The following is a 7,229-nucleotide window of genomic DNA, read 5'->3' as shown; positions in this document are numbered from 1 at the left end:
AAGAAATCTTTCCATTTTCTGATATTCTCTTCAATATCTTTTTTCAGAATGTTGTAGTTTCCAGAGTAGAGGTCTTTGATTTCTTTCATTAGGTGGATTCCTAGGTATTTCAATTTTTGGATGATATCGTGAAAGGAATTGTTTGTCTCACTTTTCTCTCAGTGAATCTGTTTTTTGTGTACAGGGAAGCTATTTATTTTTGTGTGTTGACCTTGAATCCAGCTACTTTGCTGAATTTGGTTATTAAATCTAGAAGACTCTTGTTGGAGTTCTTGGGGTCTCCTAAATAGAGTATCACATCATCTGCAAATAATGACAAACTGACTTCTTCATTTCCTATCTTTATTCATTTTATTTATTTCTCTTGTCCAATCACTGTGGCTAATGTTTCCAAAACTATACTGAACAGGAGTGGTGATAGTGGATAGCCTTGTCTTGTTCCTGATTTTAGTGTGAAGGATTTCAGTTTTTGACGACTTAGCATGATTGGTTTTTCATAGATGGCTTTCATCAGATTGAGGTATAGACTGTCTATTCCAATTTTTTGGAGGGTTTTTATCATAAATGTGTGTTGGATTTTATCAAATGCTTTCTCTGCATCCATTGAGATGATCATATGGATTCTGTCCTTGGCTCTATTAACATACTATAGTACATTTATTGATTTACATGTGTTGAACCTTCCATGCATCCCTGGGATGAATCCCACTTGGTCAGGGTGTATGATCTTCTTAATGATCTGCATTCTATTTATGAGTATCTTATTAAGGATTTTTGCATCTATGCTCATTAGTGAGATTGACCAATAGTTCTCTTTTTTAGTTGAGTCTTTTTCTGTTTTGGGGATCAAGGTAATGCTTGCTTCCAGGAATGCATTCGGGAGTATTACTTCCCTTTCAATTTCATTGAAGAGTTCAAACAGGACTGGCAGTAGTTCCTCTCTAAATGTCTTGTAGAATTCAGCAGTGAAGCCATCTGGACCTGGACTTTTCTTAGTTGGTAAGTTTTTAACTATGCTTTCAATTTCATTAATTTGATATTGGTCATTTAGATTTTTTAGGTCATCTGTGTTCAACTTTGGTTATTGATACAAATTAGGAATCTGTCCATTTCTTCTATATTTTCCATCTGATTGGCATATAGGTTCTCAAACTAGGTATTGAGGATCCTCTGGATTTCTTCCGGGTCTATTGTAATTTCACCCTTTTTGTTTCCAATTGCATGGGTTTGGGTCTTTTCTTTCCTTTTTTTGATAAAGTTGTCTAAGGGTTTATCACTTTTGTTTACTCTTTCCAAGAAGCAACTCTTGGCTTCAATGATTTTTTTGTATTGTTCTCTTAGTCTCCATTGCATTAATTTCCACCCTTATCTTTATAATTTCCTCCCCTGTGTGAGCTTTGAGTTTGTCCTGCTCTTCTTTTTCTAGAAGCTTGAGGTTCAGCATCATGTTGCATCATTGAGCTCACTCTATTATCCTAATACAAGTATTCACTGCTATGAATTTCCCTCATAAGACTGCTTTGATTGTGCCCCATAGATTCTGATATGTTGCATTGTTGTTGTCATTTAATTGTAGGAACTGTCTTATTTCTTCTTTAATTTCCTCTGTGACCCATTGATTATTCAGAAGTGTGCTGTTCACTTTCCACGTACTTATGAAATCCTTGCAGTTTCTTTTGCTATTGACCCTCCAATTTCATTTCACTATGATATGATAATATACAGGGGATAACTTCAATTCCTTTGCACTTACTTAAAATCATGTTCTACGAGTATGTGGTCTTGGAGAATGATCTATGTGCAGCCAAAAAGAATGTGTATTCTGATTTTGTGGGGTGGAACACTCTGTGAATATATGTTAAGTTCATATGTTCAAGAGTTTGATTGAGTTCTAGTATTTCACTGTTTATTTTTTTGTCTGGTTGATCTATTTGTGACAGGGGGATATTGAAGTTCCCCACTACTATCATATTAGTGGTTCTTTGATTTTTAATGTCCGTTAGTGTTTGTTTTATATAGTTGGGCACATTAGTGTTTGGTGCATATATATTTATGATTGCCATCCCTTCCTCTTGGATTGTTCCCTTTACGAGGGTGTAGTGTCCTTTTTTGTCTTTCTTAATCATTGTAGGTTTGAAATCCACTTCATCTGCAAAGAGGATAGCTATTGCTGCTTTTGTCACATGGAGTATTGTTTTCCACCCTTTAACTTTCAGTCTATGAGTTTCTTTCTGAATTAAGTATGTTTCTTGTATGTAGCATATTGTTGGGTTTTGCTTCTTCACCCATTCTGAAAAATGTGGAACACTTCACAAACTTACATGTCATCCTTGCACAGGGACCATGCTAATCTACTCTGTATCATTCCAATTTTAGTATATGTGCTGCCAAAGTGAGCACAGTGGTAGTTTTTATTGGTTCTTATAATATGCCAATATCCAGTATTTCTTTGACTCTATTACTGTTGCTGATTTCATAAGATTGCCAGGATGCCATAGTTGTTACCACTCACTGGATTTTACTGTATGTCAATATCTATCTTCTCTGTGCCATCAACAATACTGCAGTTCATTTCCAGAAAACTAGCCAAGTACCATATATTCTTCCCTCCCCCAAATTAATAGAGGGAATTGAATTTTGGGACAGAGGCAAAGGCCTACACAGTAGTTTGCCATCCCCAGAGTACATCATTGGAAAGCAGACACTAACTAAAGAGATCTACATAAGTGGTACCTCAGTTCACAAACTTAATTTGTTTTACAGTTTTGAGGAAGTTGGCCATGGCTGTGTTTGTTACTTGATGAAGAGTTTGTGAACAGAAGAAAAATGTTGTCTAATACTTTTGTTTGAGAACCGAATTGTTTGTGAACAGAAGCATTCATGAACTGAAGTATTACTGTACTAGAAACAAAGTCTTTCCACCATAATTGACCCTTAACCCTCAACACACCACACACACACACAATAGATAGATAGATAGATAGATAGATAGATAGATAAAATGAAAATAAGGTAAGAAAATGCTTCCAAAATCTCCCAGCACCCTCAAAACTGATACATGTGGCATTGATAGGGAGGAAATCAAAAGCCAAATAGCTGAATTATATGAAGTGATTTAAAAAATGATGAAAAACAGATCAATAAGGTGCTCAGCAGGTTCAAAGATAATAGAACTAAACAGGTAATGAATTTACAGAAGACACTAATTAAAAAGATAGCTGAACTAAACAAAATGATTCAAAACATGAATGACTAAAGAATTAAGTTCATGAATGGGTAACAAACGAAATTCCAGAAGACAAAAAAATTCAACTGAAAGTCTAAGTAGCATAAGTAACAAATGTGAGGAGAAGGTCATAGACTAAAAACCAAAAGATGGAAAACAATATTCCATGCAATAGGAATTCAAAAACAGGCAGCTCCTATCCTATTTTCAAACAAAGTGGACTCAAACCAAAGCTGATCAATGAATAAATGAATTGAAAAGCTGATTCTTCGAAAACATAAAGAAAATACACAATCCCTTAGCAATCCTACCAAAAAAGAAAATACCCATATTAATACAACTAGAAGTGAAAAGTTAAAACTACAACAAACACCACCAAAATCTAGATTATTAATAACTACTTTGAAAACCTGTACTCCAATAAATTGAGAATTCAGAAGAAATGGAGAGATTCCTAGATTCACATGAATTACTAAAAGTGAAACAAGAAGATATAAAAATCCTGAATAATACAATCACCAGAAATGAAATTAAAGCAGTAATAATAATAATAAACTACCAACTAAGAGCAGGCCTAGAACCCAATAGATTCACAAATAAATTCTACAAGAACTTCAGGAAATATCTAACACCAATATTCATCAAACTCTCATGAAATTGAAAGGAGGGGAGTACTGCCAAACTCACACCTGGAAGCAAGCATTAGTTTCATTCCAAAACCAGACAAGAACTCAACTTAAAAAGAAAACTACAGACAAATCTTTTTAATGGACATAAGTGCAAAGATCCTCAACAAGATACTGGCAAAGAGAATGCAACAAATCATTAAGAAGACCATACATCCTTACCAAAAAGCCTTCATCCCAGGGATGCAAAGATGGATCAACACATGTAAATTAATAAATATAATATATCACATAAACAGAAGCAAGGACAAAAACCACATGGAAGTCTCAACAGATTCAGAAAAAGCCTTTCACAAAATCCAACATCCTCGGCTGGGGGTTTAGCTCAGTGGTTCCTCCACCTACCTCACAAGAACAAGGTCCAGAGTTCAATCTCTGGTACAAAAAAAAAAAATCCAACATCCTTTCATGATAAACAAAAACTGAAGAAAACAGGTATAGAAAGACCTTATCTCAATCTAATAAAAGCCATTTATGATAAGCCTACAGCTAATATCATATTAAATTATTAAAAACTGAAAGTTTTCCTTCTAAAATAAGGAACAAGATTAGGATGTCTACTATCAACATTCCTGTTCAGTATAGTACTTAAAACTTCAGTCAGAGCAATCAGGCAACAGAAAGAAATAAAAAGGTTACATAGGGGAAAAGAAGTCAGAATATCTTTTTCATATATGACATGATCCTTTACATAGAACACTGAAAAACTTCCACCAAAAGACACCTAGAACTAATAAACAAATACAGCTATGTAGCAAGATGAAAAATCAGCACACAAAAATCAATAGCATTCCCATACACCAACAATGAACCTACCAAGGAAGAAATTAGGAAAACAATACCATTTGCAATAGCTTCAAGAAAAATTAAATACTTAAGAATTAACCTACCAGGGCCAGGGATTTTGCTCAGTGGTGCCACTGCCTGCTTTGCAAGCGCAAGGTCCCAAGTTCAATCCCTGGTACCAAACAATAATAATAATAATAATAATAATAATAATAATAATAATAATAATAAACCTACCAAAGATTCTATAATGAAAAGTACAGTGCCATAAAAAAAGATCAAAGAGGACATCAGATAATGAGAAAAGTATCTTTTGTTCCTAGTTAGACAGAGCCAAAGTTGTCAAAATGATCATATTTCCAAAAGTGATATATAGATTTAACACAATCCCAGTCAAAATACCAACAGCATTCCTCACAGAAGTAGAAAACAGAATCCTAACATTTATGTGCAAAAACAATCCTGGGCAACAAGAGCAAAGCAGGAGGCATACAATCTCAGATTTCAATTTATGCAATAAAGCTACAGTGATTTTTTTTAAAGCATGGTACTGGCACAAAAACAGACATATGAATAAATGGCTCAGAATAGAGGATTCAGAGAGAACCCCAGGTATATTCAGCCATCTGATCTTTGACAAAGGAATGAAAAACACATACTCAAGGAGAGATAGCCTCTTTGACAAATGATTCTGGGAGAATCTGGGCTATCTACATGCAGAAATTTGAATCTAGACCCATATCTCTTACTATACACTAAAATAAAATTAAAATGTATCAAAGATCTAAATACTTAAACAGAAACAATCTTTTGAGAAATAAAATAGGTAAAACTCTTGAAGACAGAGGCATAGACAAAGACTTTCTGAACAGAACCCCAAATTGCACAAAAAATAACATCAAGAATCAACAAATGAGATAATGTCAAATTTAAAAGCTTCAGGGCACCGAAAGAAACAACCACAGAGTGGAGAAAAAGTTGCAGAATGGAAAATAATTTTTCCATGTACTCCTTTAGAATATATAAAGAACTTTTAAAAATTAGACTCATTGCCAAATAAAAGACCCAATCAAAAATGGGCAACTAAAATGAATAGATACTTCTCAGAAGAAGTACAAATGGCCAATGATACCTGAAAAATGTGTTCAGCATCTCTGGCCATTAAAGAAATTCAGATTAAAACAACACTGAGATGGCACTGTGCCTGCCTTGCAGGCACAAGGTCCTGAGTTCATTCCCCAGACCAGAAAAAAAAAAAAACACTGAGATTACATCCTACACCAGAAAGAATGGCTGTTAACAAGAAATCAATTAAATGCTGGCAAGGCTGCAGGGAAAATGGAATCTTTCTACACTGTTGGTAGCAGTATAAATAGTACAAGCACCATGGAAATCACTGTGTATATCCCTCAAAAAACTAAAACTAGAAATTCCATTTGACCCAGCTATCTCCCTTCTAGGTATTTTCTTGAAAGAATTCAAGACATGTTACAATGGTTCATGCATACCCATGTTTATAGCAGCACAATTCATAATAATTATATCTTGGAAGCAGTCTACAATGAATGGATAAAGAAAATGTGGCATTTATATACAATAGAATTACTAGCCTGCTATAAAGAAGGATAAATTTGAGGTATTTGTACAAAAATGGATGCAACTTCAGGCCATAATGGTAAGTGAAATAAATCAGACATACAAGCTTAAATATCACATAGTTTCTCTTAAATGAAAAGGCTAAAGTATAAATAAATTAAAAAGCAAAATAAAAGACAGGTAATAGGAAACAGGGAGGTAGATATTTTGCAAGGAAAAGGGGGCCAAGAAATGGAGGAAAGAGGGGAAAAGGAAATAAAAAGAATTCAAATGCATTATGTACACATACCAACTCCCCTTGATAATTGTTATGAGCTGCAAACATATACTGATAAAAATTTTTAAATTTTTAAGGGAGGATAAATTCTCTCATGGGAGAATGACATAGTTGTGACATAGTAGGGATAACCACAGGGATGGGGAACAGACAGAATCCTGGGCCCTTATCTGTTGCCCACTAAAGCATGACTTGTGTTTTCTTCTGGGACAGTCATGGACTTAAAAGCCATGTTTACTATGAACCATGACTCTTCATTTGGATCTACAGATGTCCAATAGGTAACTAAAAGCAAAACAAACTTGACCTTCATTTTGTATTCTTGTTACTGTAAATCTTTAGTCAAATCTCTTCTCAGATCTGCATAGGAGTATGTTGATCCACTTAGGGAGTATTTGTCTAAGAGCTCATTGGACAGGGTTGATTAGCCCTGAGTTTACAGGAACTCATCCCCCTTTATGACTGAGGACATCAAGGTAAGAGATTTACAGGGACATTCAATTATGTTCAGAATCCTCTAGCCATTGTCCTAAACCTGTGATCACCTAGGGTCTAGGCTAGACGAGTCTTACAGGACTGAGACCATCATCAAAAGAGATGAACCTTTCCTGGGAATGAAATCATCTCTCAACCATAAAGATTCCAGAATTGCAACACC

The 7,229-nt window shown here is 34.7% G+C and overlaps 1 non-coding gene across 1 annotated transcript; it reads right to left on the bottom strand.

The window, feature by feature from the left end:
• Nucleotides 1-2,293: 2,293 nt before the first annotated feature.
• Nucleotides 2,294-2,400, bottom strand: LOC117284219. The gene has a single exon (XR_004515299.1). It is a non-coding gene; the product is annotated as a U6 spliceosomal RNA (small nuclear RNA).
• Nucleotides 2,401-7,229: the final 4,829 nt, after the last annotated feature.

The sequence above is a fragment of the Fukomys damarensis genome, unplaced genomic scaffold, assembly GCF_012274545.1.
Source record: "Fukomys damarensis isolate Sample0158 unplaced genomic scaffold, DMR_v1.0_HiC HiC_scaffold_4, whole genome shotgun sequence".
Classification (NCBI taxonomy): Eukaryota; Metazoa; Chordata; class Mammalia; order Rodentia; family Bathyergidae; genus Fukomys; species Fukomys damarensis.
Note: the sequence above shows the minus strand (reverse complement) of the source record. Positions and strands in the feature narration are given on the sequence as shown.